General features: G+C 43.0%; 1 pseudogene; it reads right to left on the bottom strand.

The window, feature by feature from the left end:
* Window positions 1-19,567: 19,567 nt before the first annotated feature.
* On the bottom strand, window positions 19,568-21,038 carry LOC123399480 (annotated as a pseudogene).
* Between the last annotated feature and the right edge of the window lie 1,260 nt (window positions 21,039-22,298).

Below are 22,298 nucleotides of genomic sequence, written 5' to 3'. Positions count from 1 at the left end.
CTTCGAGTTATGGGTTTTGTTTGGCCAACTTGATCTATAATTCTTGCAATGGGAGAAGTGCTTGGTTTTGGGTTCATACCGTGCGGTGTCCTCACCTAGTGACAGAAGGGGTAGCGAGGCACGCATCGTGTTGTTGCCATCAAGGGTAAAAATATGGGGTTTATATCATATTGCATGAATTTATCCCTCTACATCATGTCATCTTGCTTAAGGCGTTACTCCATTTGTTATGAACTTAATACACTAGATGCATGCTGGATAGCGGTCGATGTGTGGAGTAATAGTAGTAGATGCAGATAGTATCGGTCTACCTGTCTCGGACGTGATGCCTATATGTATGATCATTACCTTAGATATCGTCATGACTTTGCGCGATTCTATCAATTGCTCGACAGTAATTCGTTCACATACCGTAATACTTGCTATCATGAGAGAAGATTTTAGTGAACACTATGGCCCCCGGGTCTATTTTACACATCATACATTCAGATCTACAAAATTACTTTGCTGCACTTTTATTTCTTTTCACCTTTCATCTCCTTCAGATATCACCTTGCAAGTATCGTGAAGGGATTGACAACCCCTTTATCGCGTTGGGTGCAAGTTTGTTTGCTTTTGTGCAGGTTCATTGGTGCCTCATCTTGATACTCCTACTGGATTGATACCTTGGTTCTCAAACTGAGGGAAATACTTACTTCTACTTTGCTGCATAACCCTTTCCTCTTCAAGGGAAAAACCAACGCAAGCTCAAGAAGTAGCAAGCTCCCACTCACTTTCTTGTAAATACAAGATTCTCCAACCACTTGTATAAACCCAAATGCTTTGATCACCTCATCAAAGCGCTTATTCTAACTCCGAAATGGTTGCACCAGTCCATAAATGGATCGCTGGAGTTTGCACACTTTGTTAGCATTCTTTGGATCGACAAAACCTTCGGGTTGCATCATATACAACGGTAACTTAAGAAAAACGCTAAGGAACGCCGTTTTGACATCCATCTGCCAGATTTTATAATCGAAAAATGCAGCTATTGCTAACATGATTCAGACGGAATTAAGCATCGCTACCGGTGAGAACGTCTCATCATAGTCAACTCCTTGAACTTGTGAAAAACCCTTTGCCACAAGTCGAGCTTTATAAACGGTCACATTATTGTCTGCGTTCGTCTTCTTCTTAAAGATCCATTTGTTGTGAATAGCCTTGCGGCCTTCAGGTAGTACTTCCAAAGTCCACACTTTGTTCTCGTACATGGATCCTATCTCGGACTTCATGGCCTCCAGCCATTTGTTGGAATCCGGGCCCACCATTGCTTATTCTTAATTCCCAGGTTCATTGTTGTCTAACAACATAATTGATAAGACATGATTACCATACCACTCAGGAGCAGTACGTGATCTTGTTGACCTGCGAGGTCCGATAGGAACTTGATCCGAAGTTTCATGATCATCATCGTCAACTTCCTCCTCAATCGGCATCGCAACGGCAGGGGTTTCCCTTTTCCCTGCGCCACCATCCAGAGGGATTAGACGTTCGACAACCTCATCAAGTTCTATCTTCCTCCCACTCAATTCTTTTGAGAGAAACTTCTTCTCAAGAAAAGCTCCGTTTTTAGCAACAAACACTTTGCCCTCGGATTTGAGATAGAAGGTATACCCAATTGTCTCTTTTGGGTAACCTATGAAGACGCACTTTTCCGCATTGAGTTCCAGCTTTTTAGGCTAAAGCTCTTTGGCATAAGCATCACATCCCCAAACTTTAAGAAACGACAATTTTGGTCTTTTGCCATACCACAGTTCGTATGGTGTCGTCTCAACGGATTTTGATGGTGCCCTATTTAAAGTGAATGCAGTTGTCTCTAATGCATAACCCCAAAACAATAATGGCAAATCGGTAAGAGACATCATAGATTGCACCATCTCTAATAAAGTACGATTACGATGTTAGGACACACCATTACGCTGTGGTGTTCCAGGCGGTGTCAAGTGTGAAACAATTCCACATTGTCTTAAGTGAGCACCAAACTCAAAACTCACATATTCACCCCCACGATCAGACTGTAGGAACTTGATCTTCTTGTTACGATGATTTTCAACTTCACTCTAAAATTGCTTGAACTTCTCAAACATTTCAGACTTGTGCTTCATCAAGTATACATAACCATATCTACTCAAATCGTTAGTGAAGGTGAGAAAATAACGATATCCGCCGCGCGCCTCCACACTCATCGGACCGCACACATCGGTATGTATGATTTCCAACAAGTCACTTGCACGCTCCATTGTTCCGGAGAACGGAGTCTTAGTCATCTTGCCCATGAAGCATGGTTCGCACGTGTCAAGTGAATCAAAGTCAAGTGACTCCAAAAGTCCATCGGAATGGAGTTTCTTCATGCGCTTTACACCAATATGACCTAAGCAACAGTGCCAAAAAACATGGCGCTATCATTGTTAATTCTAACTCTTTTGGTCTCAATGTTATGTATATGTGTATCATCACTATCAAGATTCAATATGAACAATCCTCTCACATTGGGTGCATGACCATAAAAGATATTACTCATAGAAATAGAACAACCATTATTCTGTGACTTAAACAAGTACCGTCTCGCAATAAACAAGATTCAGATATAATGTTCATGCTTAACGCAGGCACTAAATAACAACTATTTAAGTTCATAACTAATCCTGATGGTAACTGAAGTGAAACTGTGCCAACGGAGATTGCATCAACCTTGGAACCATTTCCCACACGCATCGTCACTTCATCTTTCGTCAACCTTCGTTTATTCCACAATTCCTGTTTTGAGTTGCGAATATGAGCAACAGAACCGGTATCGAATACCCAGGCACTACTACGAGAGTTGGTTAAGTACACATCAATAACATGTATATCAAATATACCTGATTTTTCCTTGGCCGCCTTCTTATCAGCCAGATACTTGGGGCAGTTGCGCTTCGAGTGACCCGGTCGCTTGCAATAATAACACTCTGTTTCAGGCTTAGGTCCAGCCTTGGATTTCTTCGTCGGATTGGCAACAGGTTTGCCGCTCTTCTTGGTGTTACCCTTCTTGCCTTTGTTGTTTCTCTTGAAACTAGTGATCTTATTCACCATCAACACTTGATGCTCTTTTCGGAGTTTTGACTCTGCGACTTTCAGCATCGCGAATAACTCGCTGGGTGACTTGTTCATCCCTTGCATGTTATAGTTCAACACAAAGCTCTTGTAGATTGGTGGCAATGATTGAAGAATTCTGTCAGTGATAGCCTCTTGCGGGAATTCAACCCCCACCTCATCTAGACGGTTTGAGTACCCAGACATTTTGAGCACATGTTCACTGACAGACGAATTATCCTCCATCTTGCAAGCATAGAATTTATCGGAGGTCTCATACCTCTCGATCCGGGTGTTCTTTTGAAAGATAAACTTCAACTCCTGGAACATCTCAAATGCTCCATGATGCTCAAAGCGACGTTGAAGTCCCGGCTCTAAGCCATACAAGACTACACATTAAACTACTGAGTAGTCCTCCTTACGTGTTAACCAAGCGTTCTTAACATCTTGGTCAGCCTTAGCTGGTGGTTCATCTCCTAGCACAGCATTAAGGACATAATCCTTCTTACCAGCTTGCAGGAGCAACTTAAGATTACGAGCCTAGTCTACAATGTTGCTTCCATCATCTTTCAACTTAGCTTCTCTAGGAACATATTAAAATTCAGGGTGACTATCGCGTGAGCCATTGATCTACAACACAAATATTTCAAAGTGGACTTAGACTATGTTCAAGATAATTAGAGTTTAACTAATCAAATTACTTGCTAAACTCCCACTCAAAAAGTACATCTCTCTAGTCATTTGAGTGGTTCATGATCCAAATTCACTAACTCAAGTCCGATCATCACGTGGGTTGAAAATAGTTTCAGTGGTAAGCATCTCTATGCTAATCATATCAACTCTACGATTCATGCTCGACCTTTCGGTCTCATGTGTTCCGAGGCCATGTCTGCACATGCTAGGCTCGTCAAGCTTAACCCGAGTGTTCCGCGTGTGCAACTGTTTTGCACCCGTTGTATGTGAACGTTGAGTCTATCACACCCGATCATCACGTGGTGTCTCGAAACGACGAACTGTAGCAACGGTGCACAGCCGGGGAGAACTCAATTTCGTCTTGAAATTTTAGTGAGAGATCACCTCATAATGCTACCGTCGTTCTAAGCAAAATAAGGTGCATAAAAGGATTAACATCACATGCAATTCATAAGTGACATGATATGGCCATCATCTTATGCTTCTTGATCTCCATCACCAAAGTACCGGCATGATCTTCTTGTCACCGACGCCACACCATGATCTCCATCAACGTGTCACCATCGAGGTTGTCGTGTTATCTATGATATTACTACTAAAGCTACGACCTAGAAATATAGTAAACGCATCTGCAAACACAAACGTTAGTTTAAAGACAACCCTATGGCTCCTGCCGGTTGCCGTAGCATCGACGTGCAAGTCGATATTAACTATTACAACATGATCATCTCATACATCCAATATATCACATCACGTCATTGGCCATATCATATCACAAGCATACCCTGCAAAAACAAGTTAGACGTGCTCTAATTTGTTGTTTCATGTTTTACGTGGCTGCTATGGGTATCTAGTATGATCGCATCTTACTTACGCAAAAACCACAATGGAGATATGAAAATTGCTATTTAACCTCTCTAAGGAGCGCCTCGGTCAAAACCAATTCAACTAAAGTTGAAGAACCTGACACCCGCCAGTCATCTTTATGCAACGAGGTTGCATGTCAATTGATCAAACCAGTCTCTCGTAAGCGTACGAGTTATGTCGGTCCGGGCCGCTTCAATCCAACAATACCGCCGAATCGAGAAAAGACTAAGGAGGGCAGCAAATGGAACATCACTGTCCACAAAACCTTTTGTGTTCTACTCGAGATAACATCTACGCATGAACCTAGCTCTGATACCACTGTTGGGGAACGTTGCATGGGAAAGAAAAATTTTCCTACGCACACAAAGACCTATCATGGTGATGTCCATCTACGAGAGGAGATTTGGATCTACGTATCCTTGTAGATCGCACAGGAGGAAGCGTTAAGAAACGCTGTTGATGTAGTGGAACGTCTTCACGTCCCTTGAACCTTCCCACGAACCGTTCCGCGATCCGTCCCACGATCTGTTCCGATCTAGCGCCGAACGGACGGCACCTCTGCGTTCAGCACACGTACAACTCGACGATGATCTCTGCCTTCTTGATCCAGCAAGAAAGACGGAGAAGTAGATGAGTTCTCCAACAGCGTGACGGCGCTCCGGTGGTGGTGATGATCTACTCCTGCAGGGCTCCGCCCGAGCTCCGCAGAAATCCGATCTAGAGGTAGAACTATGTGGTCTAGGGTTGAGTTGCACGTGGCAAAAGTTGTCTCAAATCAGCCCTAAAACACCACTATATATAGGAGGGAGGGGGTGGCTAGCCTTGAGGGACAAGCCCTCAAGGTGCGCCGGCCAAGGGGAGGAGGAGGACTCCTCCTCCAATTCGGTTTGGGAAGGAGGAGTCCTCCTCTTCCTTCCCACCTCCCTCTTTCCCTTTTTCTTTTTCTTTTCTTTTGGTATTTCTTTATGTGGCACCATGGGCCCCTTGGGCTGACTCCGCCAGCCCACTAAGGACTTGTGGCGCCACCCCAGTGCCTTGGGCTCACTCCCGGGTGGGTGGGCCCCTCCCGGTGAACTCCCGGAACCCATTTGTCACTCCTAGTACACTGTCGGAATTGCCCGAAACTTTCCGGTGACCAAATGAAACCATCCTATATATCAATCTTTGTTTCCAGACCATTCCGGTAACCCTCATGACGTCTGTGATCTCATCCGGGACTCCGAACAACATTCGGTAGCCGTACATATAACTCAACTATACTAAAACATCATCGAACCTTAAGTGTGCACACCCTGCGGGTTCGACAACTATGTAGACATGCCCCGAGGCACTGCTCGGTCAATATCCAATAGCGGGACCTGGATGCCCATATTGGATCCTACATATTCTTTGAAGATCTTATCGGTTGAACCTCAGTGTCAAGGATTCATATAATCCTGTATGTCATTCCCTTTGTCCTTCGGTATGTTACTTGCCCGAGATTCGATCATCGGTATCCACATACTGATAACCCACAAGTATAGGGGATTGCAACAGTTTTTGAGGGTAGAGTATTCAACCCAAATTGGTTGATTCGACACAAGGGGAAGCCAAAGAATATTCTCAAGTATTAGCAGTTGAGTTGTCAATTCAACCACACCGAAAAGATTTAGTATATGCAGCAAAGTTTCAGTAGCAAAGTAGCGTGATAGTAATGGTAGCAACGGTAACAGTAGAAGTAGTGACAGAAGTAGTGGTAAAGTAACATTGCAAGGACCAGTAGGAAAAGACTCGTAGGAATTTGATCGGTGATGGATAATTATGTCGGATGACATTCATCATGTAACACTTATAACATGGGGTGATTTGTAACTAGCTCCATTTCATCAATGTAATGTAGGCATGTATTCCGTATATAGTCATACGTGCTTATGGAAAAGAACTTGCATGACATTTATTGTCCACCCCTCCCGTGGGAGCGGGGTCCTAATGGAAACTAAGGGATATTAAGGTCTCCTTTTAATAGAGAACCGGAACAAAGCATTAGCACATAGTGAATACATGAACTCCTCATACTATGGTCATCTCCGGGAGTGCCACCGGCTATTGTCACTCCGGGGTTGCCGGGTCATAACACATAGCAGGTGACTACAACTTGCAAGATAGGATCAAGAACACACATATATTGATGAAAACATAATAGGTTTAGATCTGAAATCATGGCACTCGGGCCCTAGTGACAAGCATTAAGCATAGCAAAGTAGTAGCAACATCAATCTCAGAACATAGTGATACTAGGGATCAAACCCCATCAAAACTAACTCGATTACATGATAGATCTCATCCAACCCATCACCGTCCAGCAAGCCTACGATGAGATTACTCACGAACGATGAAGAGCATCAAGGAATTGGCGATGAAGGATGGTTGGTGATGACGACGACGACGATCTCCCATCTCCGGAGCCCAGAACGGACTCCAGATCTGCCCTCTAGAGGAAGAACATGTGGTGGCGGCGGCTCCGTATCGTAAAACGCGATGAACTCTTCTCTCTTAATTTTTTCTGGGCGAAAGGGACTAAATAGAGCTGGAGTTGGAGGCGGCGGAGCCACGAGGGCCTCACAAGCCTGCCAGGCGCGGTTAGGGGGGCGCCTCCTGGGCTTGTGGGCTCCTGGCTCCGTCCCTCCAGGTAATTCTTGCGCCAGTATTTTTATATATTCCACAAAAACCCTCGTAAATTTCCAGGTCATTCGGAGAACTTTTATTTCTGCGCAAAAACAACACCATGGCAATTCTGTTGAAAACAACGTCATTCCAGGTTAGTTCCATTCAAATCATGCAAATTAGAGTCCAAAACAAGGGCAAAAGAGTTTGGAAAAGTAGATACGATGGAGACGTATCACATACCTATTTCAATCTCGTTACCGACAAGTCTCTTTACTCGTTCTGTAATACAAGATCCCGTGACTTACACTTAGTCACATTGCTTGCAAGGCTTGTGTGTGATGTTGTATTACCGAGTGGGCCCCGAGATACCTCTCCATCACACGGAGTGACAAATCCCAGTCTTGATCCATACTAACGCAACGGACACCTTCGGAGATACCTGTAGAACACCTTTATAGTCACCCATTTACGTTGTGACATTTGATGCACACAAGGTATTCCTCTGGTGCTAGTGAGTTATATGATCTCATGGTCATAGGAATAAATACTTGACACGCAGAAAACAATAGCAATAAAACGACACGATCAATATACTACGTTCATAGTTCGGGTCTAGTCCATCACATGATTCTCCTAATGATGTGATCTAGTTATCAAGCAACAACACTTGCACATAGTCAGAAAACCTTGACTATCCTTGATCAATTGGCTAGCCAACAAGAAGCTTGCTAGGCACATTGTTTTGATCTATGTATCCACACATGTATCTATATTTTCATTCAATACAATTATAGCATGGATAATAAACGATTATCTTTAAACAGGAAATATAATAATAACTATTTATCATTGCCTCTAGGGCATATTTCCAACAATTGCATCAATTAGTGTTAGTGGATTTGTATATGTGTAAACTATAATTTTGATAGTGGTCTTGTATATAAAATGGAGAGAGTATGTTATTTCTGTCATTGTTTGAATTTAATGCATAGATCTTTCTTGATCCATATTATGTTGTCGGTCTATCATTGACCTTTTTACAATGTACGTAGATGGATAGACTCGTTAATGTACATTACTTGGATAAGAAGACATTTATGAAAGGCAATACCGTTGAAGGGGACGAGTCCATGGTTTTTGACTCAAGCCCAACTTATGAGGAGGTGGTTAATTGGATGGACCCAAATGATGAAGTTAAGCTTATATGGAAGGTATGATATTGGAGTGGGGCTGAAGTCTTGATTGAAGAGTATGCCTATCACCTTGGAATTACATTGGAAGGTGTACAAGGATATAGTACTCGAATCACAAGACGAATCACTAGAATTATTTGTCACCAAGATTGACCTTCCCGTGGTACAAATTGACTTGAACTGACATGCCACCTCCCCAATACATGATGGAAGGATGGAGGTGTATGTCCCCAACTCTTCTAGTCAACCACCAAACGAAGCGAAGATGAATGATAGAGCCATGGTGATTCAAGAGGAAGAGGTTCATGGTAATGGTGATGCTTCTCATGTTGTTGATGATGATGCTCGTGTTTATGATGATGATATTGCCCATGTTGATGCTTATGCGGAAGCTGAAGTGATTCATTATAATCCCATTGGCAATTCGGATGTCATTTTGTACCAGCAAGACATGGATCGTAGCCTCCCTATAGCCGTATGTATGGGTATGACTCGGATGACGAGGGTTCAATGGAGGAATTGGATGAAGATGGATTCACTGCACAAGAAAATGAAATTTTCAAGAAGGTGACAGGGAAGGAAAGAGGCGCCCCATTGTTTCATGATCTTAGTCTTGCCGACAAGTCCATTATTGATGGTGGCATGAGATTGGGGTTGTTTGAACCAACATCGTGCCCGAAGGTCGGTGACCCTAAACCCTCTAGTTAACCTATAAAAGAGCTAGTTAGTCAATCCAATGTATTCCATGAATAGTTGATAGAAATTGATGGGTATATATACGTGACGATATTTGAGGTTGTCCATCTCGTTGATGAAGCTCTTGTACAAGGACTTTTGCTTGCTACCAAACATTTTAACTTTGTCCCAGGAGAATGCCATAATGGGGAGTCAAAAAGCATCCTGGTCTTCCCACGGTACCGGATCATCACCAACAAGGCCTACCTACGGTTTCCAGTTTTGGGGCTCAATTTGAGGACGTCCAACCAACAAACGCTTCCACATCCAAATAGATAGGCCCCAAATACATCGGCCCATGCATGGTTTATGGGTTGTTTTCCTACAAGCATCGTCGAGCTGCAAACCATCATTTGATTCCTGGTTAGCTTTGCAAAGATTATGATGCACTACCATGGCTGATGAGAATTGCACTTACATGATGGTATAAATAGGCGAGCCTAGCAGACCCCCAGCTATAATTCTGATCCCAGTCGGCCAAGAAGTCAATATACATCCAAGGAGCAACGTCTCCGGATGTATCTCCAAAAACAACCTTGGTTAGGACATGCCACACGTATTCTTGCTCATACTGCTCCATTGTCTCTGGGTTAGCATCGGCCGGGCATCCCGACCTATTGGCCTCGAGCCAGGCGAATGGGACGCCGTTTTTCCCGTTGTTAGCCCTTCCCTGTTCAGAAAGAGAGGTAGTGCGGTCACTGATGAGAGCGATAACCCTCTGACGTCAGTTCTTCTTGTCCACTCATCCGGTGAGAGCCTGGTCGTCGATGGGAAGCCCTGTGATCATGGCAAAGTCCTCGAGCATCACACTCATCTCACCACAAGGGAGATGAAACTTGATGAATGTTGTGTGTCTCCGGCCGCCAACGATCAAGCAACGTCTGAGAGCTGCATGGTTCATCACCTCAGGAAACACGTTTGAACTGAAGGACAAACAGTAGAAGGCCGACACGTTCGAAGAAGGGCTCATATCGCACATCATATGCCATATGGGTAGCCTTCGTGTGACTCCTCATTTGCGCGACCGTAAGTGTCTGTCAAAATTGAATAAATATGTTAGATCATTACGTTATATAAGAAACAATTACATGTAAGTTATTATGGCTTCACTTGTTACCTTTCCACGCTCGAGAGCACGGGCACGATGGTTCTTGTCGAAAGCCATGTCAAGTCATGTTTATGTACGCCCATTGTGCTCATGCTTGACCATCCTAACATAATATATAGTTTTTTTATGTGAGCCAACATAATCATATCCATATAGAAATTAGTAAAACTATAGGAAAAATAAACTACACATCCAACATCATAACAATGTTGCAATTTGGCAATGCATCCATCATCACAATAAAAAATTGTATTCATAAACATTCTCACAATTTCGAACATAAGAAAGATAAACATAATCATACTAACACTTTCATATATTTATCCGGTCATTTATGATGCATTTCCATAAATTCCAATATCAAAGATTATGCATTTAACATCCATATGCATTAACCATTCACCATTCACTATACATATACAAATTATTTGATACACATAAAACAATAGTACTTGATTATGCCATATAAATTATTCATCAAGATTAATAATACTCCCATAATATCCATACATTCTTCTCATATATTCATCAAGACAACGATAATACTCCATCATATACCGTTGCACATGTTCAAACTAGAGCAAATTAAGAAAAAGAACACCTAGGTGGAACCTAGTGCCAAATAATACAAAAAATACAACGATATTGTAAAAAAATAGTTGGAGGGATTGGATGAGCATACCCTCCTATCCGTTTTGCCCCATAAATTCCCTAAAATGGTGGACGGGAGAGGGAGATTGAAGGGGGGATCGAGAGGAGTAGAGAGGCGTCGTCCCCTCTGTTTTGCGAAGAGCAGGAGGAAGAACTGGGCTGATAGGTGGGTGTGGTCTGCCTGCGGCCCGACGGGGATTAACCGGTTTGAGTACCTTACCGCAAGAGCCGGTGGTGGTAGTCTAGCACACCCTACTGCCATTGCCTGTGGCGGAAGGCATCTAATCCATGTTAGTGCGGTTGACGGAGTCGTCTGACTTCAGGGACCCTACCGCCAGCGGTAGTGGCGATAGCCTACACACCCCTACTGCCACAACGGGTGGCGGTGGAAAAACGGTCGGATCCGATTTTTTTTAGATCGGAGCCAGATCTAGCTGAACTTGTCTAAAAGGGTCAAAACATTGAATTGTCCAACACTGGATCGCACCTCCTTCTTTTGAGACACGTCCGTCGAGTACTAGCAAACATGTTTGTGCGTTGTAATGGAAGACAAAAATATTACGTTTAAGCCAAATAAGTATGACTCAATACCCTAACATATGTGCGTCCCCTATTTTAATGGTGTCCCACCATGTTTTCACTTACCTTTCTTCCCACCCTTGTTTATGATGACCGGGATGTACACATGATCACAATGCGTTTGACATGGTAAACCCCAAGGCTATGAACTTTTCATTGCACCCCACATTTGTCATTGTGCCGCGCAAGGGAATGTTAACAAGTCTAAAAACAAATCTCATCGAGCACGAACTACTACCAACGTCTAGACATATAAAGACTTTTAAAAAACTAATCAAATCTAAACATAAACGACTTTAGGAACGCCTACTACAAACTTTTTTTATGTTGAGACGAACATTTTTTGAAATGCATGAACAATTTTCGAATTCATGAACATTTTTTTGCATTGATGAGCTTTTTAAAAAATTGGGGAACAAAATTTTAAATTCGTGATATATTTTGGAATTATTTTGGTCATCTTCTAAAATTTCAAGGACATGTTTTCAGGTTCACAAATATGTTTTGAATACATGATCATTTTTTTCAAAACCATGAACATCATTGTATTCCCCGACCGTTTTTTCAAATCATTCAAGATCATATTTTTCAAATTTCATGGACATTTTATTCAAATTCTCGGACATGATTGCATACGCGGCAATTTATAAAAATCAGGAACATTTTTACTTGTGGGATTTTTTTTAAATCATGAAAAAATAACCTACGGACAATTTTTAAAGATTATGAACATTTGGTTGTTTCCCACGCATTTTTTGAATTCACGAACATATTATGATTTGACTACAAATTTCCAAACTCACAACTTTTTGAAATTTGGAGTTTTTCAAAACCCTGAAACAATTTAAAGAAGGGAAATTTCAAAAAATACGAAAAGAAAATGCAGAAAGCAGAATGAAAAAACAAGCGGTCACGCCACGCATATTGATAGAGGCAAAGTTGTCACTGTCTCTCGGTGAGATGGTGGTTATCTTTTTTGGTGGAGTAGACTTTGACGATCCGACTACGAACATGTGAGTACGTCGCGCCTTAGCAATCGCTAATCGCTAAACCAACTCTGAGAGGTTATTGTGTTGGAAATATGCCCTAGAGGCAATAATAAATTAGTTATTATTATATTTCTTTGTTCATGATAATCGTTTATTATCCATGCTATAATTGTATTGATTGGAAATACATTGCATGTGTGGATACATAGACAAAACACTATCCCTAGTAAGCCTCTAGTTGACTGGCTCGTTGATCAAAGATGGTCAAGGTTTCGTGACCATAGGCAAGTGTTGTCACTTGATAACGGGATCACATCATTAGGAGAATCATGTGATAGACTAGACCCAAACTAATAGAAGTAGCATGTTGATCGTGTCATTTTGTTGCTACTGTTTTCTGCGTGTCAAGTATTTGTTCCTATGACCATGAGATCATATATCTCACTGACACCGGAGGAATGCTTTGTGTGTATCAAATGTCGCAACGTAACTGGGTGACTATAAAGATGCTCTACATGTATCTCCGAAGATGTTCGTTGAGTTAGTATGGATCAAGACTGGGATTTGTCACTCCGTATGACGGAGAGGTATCTCGGGGCCCACTCGGTAATACAACATCACACACAAGCCTTGCAAGCAATGTGACTTAGTGTAAGTTGCGGGATCTTGTATTACGGAACGAGTAAAGAGACTTGCTGGTAAACGAGATTGAAATAGGTATGCGGATACTGACGATCGAATGCCGGGCAAGTAACATACCGAAGGACAAAGGGAATGACATACGGGATTATATGAATCCTTGGCACTGAGGTTCAAACGATAAGATCTTCGTAGAATATGTAGGATCCAATATGGGCATCCAGGTCCCGCTATTGGATATTGACCGAGGAGTCACTCGGGTCATGTCTACATAGTTCTCGAACCCGCAGGGTCTGCACACTTAAGGTTCGACGTTGTTTTATGCGTATTTGAGTTATATGGTTGGTTACCGAATGTTGTTCGGAGTCCCGGATGAGATCACGGACGTCACGTGGGTTTCCGGATTGGTCCGGAAACGAAGATTGATATATAGGATGACTTCATTTGGTTACCGGAAGGTTTTCGGGCATTACCGGTAATGTACCGGGAATGACGAATGGGTTCCGGATCTTCACCGGGAGGGGGGACCACCCACCCGGGAGGGCCCAAGGACCTTGGGGTGGCGCACCAAGTAGGTGGGGTCAGCCCAAGGCTGTCTTGCGCAAGAGAAAGAAAAACCAAAAGAAGAGAAAGAAAAAAAAAGGAAAGGTGGGAAAGAGAGAAGGACTCCACCTTTCAATCCTAGTTGGACTAGGATTGGAGGAGGACTCCTCCTCCCTTGGTGGCACAGCCCTTGGGGCTCCTTGAGCCTCAAGGAAAGCCTCCCCTCCCCTCCTCCTATATATATGGAGCAATTAGGGCTGATTTGAGACAATTTTTCAAGGCAGCCCGACCACATACCTCCACGGTTTTACCTCTAGATCGCGTTTCTGCGGAGCTCGGGCGGAGCCCTGCTGAGATTAGATCACCACCAACCTACGGAGCGCCGTCACGCTGCCGTAGAACTCATCTACCTCTCCGTCTCTCTTGCTGGATCAAGAAGGCCGAGATCATCATCGAGTTGTACGTGTGCTGAACGCGAAGGTGCCGTCCGTTCGGCACTAGATCGTGGGACGGATCGCGGGACGGTTCGTGGGACAGTTCGCGGGGCGGATCGAGGGACGTGAGGACGTTCCACTACATCAACCGCGTTCACTAATGCTTATGATGTGCGATCTACAAGGGTACGTAGATCGGAAATCCCCTCTCGTAGATGGACATCACCATGATAGGTCTTCGTGCGCGTAGGAAATTTTTTGTTTCCCATGCGACGTTCCCCAACATATTGACCACGCCGGAGCACGATCAACCTGACCACGAGGGTCTGTTTTCTGCATGCAAACAAATAACAAGCAAGAAACTAAGATTGCAATCTGAATATTGTGAATATAAGAGGAAAACTTTGTTGATGAAGATGGGGTTCTATGACGCCTTTGTGTGGTCGTGGAACAGAAACAAAGAACGCGGAATTTCAGCTACGGCAAACTTGTAATCTAAACAAAACGCAAGTCGGGTGTCCTAAGGGCTGTATATATGAGGGAACAAAGAGGGATTTTCGTGACCCTTGGAGGTGGGGGTCCGAAAACGACTCTAAACTCGGTTTCCCCACACACACACGAACTGTAAAAATAGCCTATAATATGGTATTTCGAAATTACATGGGCCTGGACCAAAAGTAAGGTAGCGCACATAAAATAGCCTATGAACAAAATTTATAAAGTGACGTCTTGAATATTTCGTCCAAGCCTTCAAGTTCTCCTTACGTTGGCTTGAAAGTGCGAAAATCACCACCGGAAGCTCCATTGTTCTCTTCCATGCGTGCACCTTGTTCTCGATGCTTGACCCCGCTCCAACAGATATCCTTCTTATTTATGCTAGGTCCTTCATTCATAAGTACAACAAAAGTATCTAACTTGGGCAACATCACATGTTCATGAACATTAGAAGGATTTCCAAGAAATGTAAGTACGTGGTAATTCAATTGGCGTGTGCAAGCTCTAGTAACCGGTCCAGTATATATAGCAGTTGGGGTTGTGGGTGTAACAATGGTATTGATGTCCTCATCTTTAATATCAAATTGGCACGTTCTTTAGCATCAAAATTAACCTTCTACGAAGATGGAAGAGGTAACAAATCAATAGGTGGATGAGGTAAGAAACCATACACAACTTCAAAAGGGCACATCTTAGTAGTAGAATATAGCAAAAGATTATAAGCAAATTCAATATGAGGCCAACATTCTTCCCACATTTTCAGGCTTTTCTTCAAAACAACCCTAAGCATAGTAGACAATGATCTATTAACTACTTCAGTTTGTCCATCAGTTTGGGGGTGACATGTAGTACTAAAAAGCAATTTTGTCTCCAACTTAGCCCATAAACATCTCCAAAAGTGGCTAAGAAATTTAGCATCGCGATGTGAAACAATCGTGTTTGGCACACCATGCAAGCGAATAATTTCACGAAAGAACAAATCAACCACATTAGCAACATCATCACTTTTATGACATGGTATAAAGTGTGCCACTTTTGAAAATCTGTCCACGACAACAAATATGCTATCCCTCCCCTTCTTTGTTCGAGGTAAACCTAAAACAAAGTCCATAGATATATCCCCCAAGGAACACTAGGTATAGGCAAAGGCATATATAAACCATGAGGATTGAGTCTTGACTTAGCTTTTTGACATGTCGTGCAGCGAGCAACAAAACGCTCAACATCCCGTCACATTTTTGGCCAAAATAAATGTGTAGCAAGTACGTCCTCCGTCTTCTTTAATCCAAAGTGTCCCATCAATCCTCCTCCATGTGCCTCATGTAACAACAAAAGACGAATGGAGCTAGCTGGACTGCATAGCTTGTTAGCACGGAACATAAATCCATCATTAATGATGAACTTGTTCCATGTTCTCCCTTCTTTACAATTCTCCAACACATCTTTAAAATCAGCATCATGCATATATTGATCTTTGATTGTCTCCAAACCAAATATTTTAAAGTCAAGTTGTGAAAGCATGGTATAACGACGAGACAATGCATCAGCAATAACATTTTCTTTACCCTTCTCGTGTTTAATGACATACGGGAAAGTCTCAATGAATTCAACCCAATTAGCATATCTACGGTTCAATTTTCCTTGACTTTTAATATGTTTTAGTGATCCATGATCAGAATGTATGACAAATTCTATGGTCCATAAATAATGTTGCCATGTTTCCAAAGTCTAAACAAGAGCATATAATTCCTTATCATAAGTAGAATAATTCAGACTAGGCCCACTCAATTTTTTCAAAAAAGTATGCAACAGGTTTACTATCTTGTAATAACACACCTCCTAATCCAATTCCACTAGCATAACATTCAAACTCGAAGTCTTATTAAAATCAAGAAGTTGGAGTAAAGGAGCATGTGTTAACTTATCTTTCCAAACCGTGAAGGCTTCTTCTTGTGCGGTACCCCAAGCATAAGGGACATCCTTCTTTGTAAGATCATTGAGAGGTGCAACAATGGTGCTGAAATCTCTCACAAAACGCCTATAAATCCCGGAAAGTCCAAGAAAACTCCTCACTTGTGTGACCGTTTTGGGTTGCGGCCAACTCTCAGTAACTTTAATCTCGGCTTTATCAACTTCAATTCCGTGTGGAGTAACAACATAGCCAAGAAAAGATACTCGGTCGATGCAAAAGGTGCACTTCCCAAGATTACCAAACAAACGTGCATCACGTAGAGAAATAAAATTAGCATACAAATGATCTAAGTGTTCCTCCAAAGATCTACTATAAATCATTATATCATCAAAGTAGACTACCACAAATCGTTCAATAAAAGCACGTAAAACCTCATTCATTAATCTCATGAAAGTGTTAGGTGCATTAGTAATCCAAAAGGCATAACTAACCACTCATATAATCCAAACTTAGTTTTAAATGTTGTTTTCCATTCATCTCCCAATTTCATGCAAATTTCATGGTATCCACTACGCAAATCAACTTTGGAGAAAATTGTAGAACCACTTAATTCATCAAGCATATCATCTATCCTAGGAATAGGATGATGATAACGAATAGTAATATTATTAATTCCTCTACAATCAACACACATACGCGATCTACCTTCGTTTTTCGGCACTAGAATAATTGGAACATCACAAGGACTAAGAGATTTGCGTATATAACCTTTGTCGAGCATCTCGTGTACTTGACGCATAATCTCCTTCCTCTCATGTGGATTGGTATGGTATGGTGCATACTTGGATAGCGATGCACCGGGAAATAAGTCAATTTGATGCTCAATCCCTCTAATAGGTGGTCATTTCCCCTCACGAGGGCATTGTCGTGGAACTTAGGTTTCCTAGTATGTGTCATGGTGTTGTATCCAAATTGTCATGTGTTAGTCTTCGACAATATACGCATGCATTTATGTTATCTCGTTATCTCGGGATCTGCTTTGTAAGAGGGATTCCTCACTACCTTATATCGTTTAGCCATATATTTTGGTTTGTGCTTTATCTATAAAGCAAGACCAAAGCCTATTTCAAGAGAAGCACACACACACACACACACACACACACTTGAAGAACATAATTATGACCACAATCCAGATGTCTAGGGTAGGGGTGGCTTGACCCTACATCGGTTGGTAATTCATCATGTGAGAGGGAAGCTAGAGCCACTATGGCATTAGTAGCTCTAGATTGGTCACACCGCATGGACTCTTCTTCCATTCCAATGACAATGGATTCACCTTGGACCGTGATGATATCTTGAAGAATTTTACTACAAAGCAACGAAATGAGGATATAATGTTCGAGGTTGTAACATTCCGGTCAAACTCATCGATTTACCTACCGGTTCCTCTTCGTTGCCTCTCGCTATGACCTATATCGGGACTGGCTCCATAGACCAACAGTATTCTTTTCTATGCACTTGGAGTCAAGCACACTTAACTTGGAGGTCCCTTTCTGATGGGCACCTATAAAAAAGGTGCTCCTTGTTGATATGAGTAATCTATTGTTCCTATTGAGCTGAGATGACACATAACCCCCCCCCTAGTCAAAGGAACCGATGTCTCGTCGGTCCACCCGAAATATTTTCTCTTGGCACACGTTTGTGCGCCCAGTCCAGCACATGTGCCATGCGGTAAGCCACGATGGGCCATAAGCGCCATGCGCCACATGTCCATGCACCTGACCCCCACACGCGCGTGTAACCGCGAGGGTTAGTTTTGATATCAATTGCAACACCCTAGTTCACCCACTAGTCCTAGGCATGGTGCATGACTGCCACATAGGATCTAGACCGACCCCACAGACCGACACAAGTTTTTTTTGCATATTTTGTCCTCATTCGTGCGTACCCATGATCAACTTTTGAGTCGGTCACACATCCTCATTTTTGTTTCAAGCCAAGCACACTTAACTTTCACGTTCTTTTTGGATGTCTCCCAAAAAAGAAGGTGCACACTCTCGCAGCCCGTTATTTTTGGATGGGTGATAATGTGGGTGCCAAGGAGTAGGAATTTCGACATCATGCGCTATCTTCGATGCTCGGGCCCATATATAATGATTATAAGTTTGCAAAGGTATGTAAGTTCTGTCACCACCACCCACAATTACAGTATCCATGAAGACATTTTGGATAACTTGCCAATTTGTGAGTCCATTACCTCCCAACGAGCATGGTACATTTCAAATTTCGGACTCGAGATATCTTATGCATCGCAAATTGTCAACTCAAGTAAGCTCTTAAGAATCAGAAGGTGTCTCGTTCGCCCCAACTAAATAGCCCACTGCGTCTAGAAACTCGACTGAGAAATCTTGTCGGGAGGACGTGGAAGGTATTATAGTGAATGTTTATAGCTTATTTTATTTGTAATGGACATAAAACTAATTTCGCATAATGGCAAGGGGCTTGTAGGTGAGTGGTCTATATGGGCCTAAAGGGTATACCATATCGACGTGGATGGATTTTTTCGGCCTACCAGTGCTTCTGTTTTTCAGACTTCACATAGTCATGCCAAGGTAGGTACTTGGAGGAAATAAGGACGACTGCGTTGATTCCAAAAGCATGAATGGATCATATTATATATTTTTTATGAGGTCGAGAATTTGCTGACTAATATGATGTCTATATGTAAGGACTCAAAACGTTTGCTGGAAACTCAGGCCTTTTTGTGAACAGTCGAACACCTCAAGACCTAGTTTATAGATCCAATCTAGATATTGTACTTTATAACCTCGTATCAACGCATTAATACTAAGATGTAGGGCTATTCTATTACACATATTTAGGTGGCATAAACTAGCAAACTCGTGTCTTTATAGTCTTCAAAGTTGTATGATGGTAAAATCTGTGGCATTCATCATCGCCATCATGCATGCTTACACAGCTTTTACGACAAGGATCAAAGGGTACTTAAGCGCAGGCGCAAAGCCATTGGACTCGTCGACCTCAAATGACTCTGGGTCCTGGCCCTCCGGCAACACCCAATCGAAATGGTACATCATGTTAGCTAGTGTGAGCTCCGGCAGCCGCATCCCAAAGCGATACCAGGGCATCCCCTCCTCCCTCCGTCGAACGGTATGAACCGGGGGTCCTTGCCGCTGTAGTCCATGGCCCTCAGGCCCTGTCGATGAACCTCTATGGCGGAACTCATCGGCCTCCTCCCATGACTCACCATCCCTTCCGATCGCCCATGCATTGATCATGACCCGGGTCTTGGCTAGGATGTCATAGCCGTGCAGCCGGGTGTTCTGGATCGACTCGTGCGGGAAGAGGGGTGTGGGCGGATGTAGGCGTAGTGCCTCTTTCATGGCAGCCTCGAGGAAGCTCATCTTCTCCAGGTCCTCCTCAAGGACTCCTCCCTTTGTGCCGGCAGCAACCTGTCTCGCCTCTGCTTGCATCTTCTCCATTTCTCTTGGATTCTTAACAAGCTCCGCCATCGTCCATTCTAAGGCCTTATAGATCGTGTCTGTGCCTCCTATGAACATGTCCTGCAGTATGAAAATGGATAATTCGTATTAACACGTTAGCTACTGGTACTTTGCTAGTGGTGCGAAGTTATACTAGGAGACTACTAGCTAGGTCATGGTTCTTGATCGAATTACCAAGATGACTGCCTTGACATCAGTCTGGTCCAGCCTAAACCCCTGATCACCATCCTTGAAGTTCGAGAGCAGGCCGTCCAGGAGGTCATGAACGTCACCGTCGTTTCCTCGGCTCCCCTCATGCTCCACGAGCGTCTTCTCGATGACACTGTCGAGCTCAGCCGCCGTCCTACTGATCCTCGCCTGTTCCCGAACGCGGCCTTGGAGATGACGGTGTTGGTCAGGCTGATGATGAGCTTGGTCCTGGGTTTTGAGCACGGAGCCGAGGCGGAGGAGGAAGAGCGGGCCGTAGCTCCGCGCGAGAGCTTGCAGCCTCCGGTGGTGCCGGCCCCGGCCAAGCTGGTGCAGGTTGCCGATGATGGGCAGCGCCGGAGGCGAAGGTGGCGGTTCTCCACGTGAATCGAGCTGAAGAAAAGCCATGGAAGATACTCTCAGGCCTAAACGTGGACCGAAAGTGGACTGCAATTTAATTGAGTCAGTCGGGTCTTGAACTCGAGACCTCTTGGCTCTGATACCATGTAGAAGTGTATGCTCTAGCCAATGCAACCAAAAGACCGATCTGATAAAAGAGACTAGGCAACACATTATACGTCAACAGGACCGGCACGGTGGCTAGAGGAAGGAGTGGTGCGTGCGGTAGAGACGAGCACGACAGCTCGAGGATGGCGACGGACGCAACACCGACCGGCAGCTCGAATCGAACGAACCACAAATATAGACGATCGAGCACGGCCGTGAAACACATGCTCTGGATCCGCACGGGACACGTGTCGTGTATGCACAGCAACGTCGTCGTCCCCGTCCCCGTCCCCGTCCCAATGCAGTGGAGCGATGCCGACCGGGGTAGAGGCGTTAGTTTTTCTTTATAATGAGGGAGAAAAAGAGAAGGGTCTTTTTTTCACACACGGAAAAAAGAGAAGGTGAGCCACGCACGCGCATGCAGCGTAAATATTCCTCGCCTCGGTGCTAGCGGGACAGGGTGCTGGCCCACGACGTTCGCGTGGGGTGGACCGGCCATTATGCCGTTTGATCCTAGGTTTTGGGGTAGGTTACGTACGGTTTTGATGGGTTTTAAAAACCATATTCATAATTTTTCAATTTTGTAAATATATAAATGGAACATATTTTATTTGCTAATTTTATAAAAAAAACAGCTGGTATTTTAAAATGTTCATTGTGTAATGAAAATCGTATTAAAAAGTCATCATGCATTCAAAAAATGTTCTTGTCTATTAAAAGATTGGTCAACATAGATTGAGAAACCGCTCATCATAGTGTAACTCAAAAATGTTTGTCATATATTTTAAACTTATCCATGTAACTAAGTCATCGAAAATTTGTCCATGTAATTTTTTTAAAGTGTTCACATGTTTTAGATAATTCTAGTGTATTTTCAAAAGTTTTTACAAATTTAAAAAATTAGCACAGATTTTAAAAATCAAAAAACAAGGCAAAAAATAAAAGGCACGTAAATAATAAACTGACCAGAAAACACGCAAAAAAGAAGAAAATAAAAAAAAGATAGGAAAACCAAACACAAACTAAAATTAAAAAAAGAAAAACAGTGCACACGGATGCAAGGAGACTCCACCAAACAGCGGAACCAAAGGAGCAAAATGGACCTTATGCATTTTTTAGATAGTGGAGATACATCATCAAGTTACTTTTCTTCTATCGGAATAGTACATTGTAAGTCAAGAAGGTTTTCATTAGTTTCTGGCTGTTACGTGCTATATTTAGGGAAACGTTTCTGATCCATGCGCCGGCCGAACCGGTCGCATGAGACCCCGCGTGACCCGCTGACTGGGCATGCAACATTTTTCGTTTAAATTGGTTGCAATCAGCGTCATATTTGCTGCAAACGTTTTTTGCTACATTTGTCCAGTAAAAAAGTTACATATACGTTTGGTTGTAACTTCAGTTCGTTGAATTTTTCATTACAATCGATGTTTTTTTACTTTTGCTACAACCGTGTTAATTTTTGTTACGACCGACATCATTTTTT

This window comes from Hordeum vulgare, chromosome 1H (assembly GCF_904849725.1).
Source record: "Hordeum vulgare subsp. vulgare chromosome 1H, MorexV3_pseudomolecules_assembly, whole genome shotgun sequence".
Taxonomy (NCBI): domain Eukaryota; kingdom Viridiplantae; phylum Streptophyta; class Magnoliopsida; order Poales; family Poaceae; genus Hordeum; species Hordeum vulgare.
Note: the sequence above shows the minus strand (reverse complement) of the source record. Positions and strands in the feature narration are given on the sequence as shown.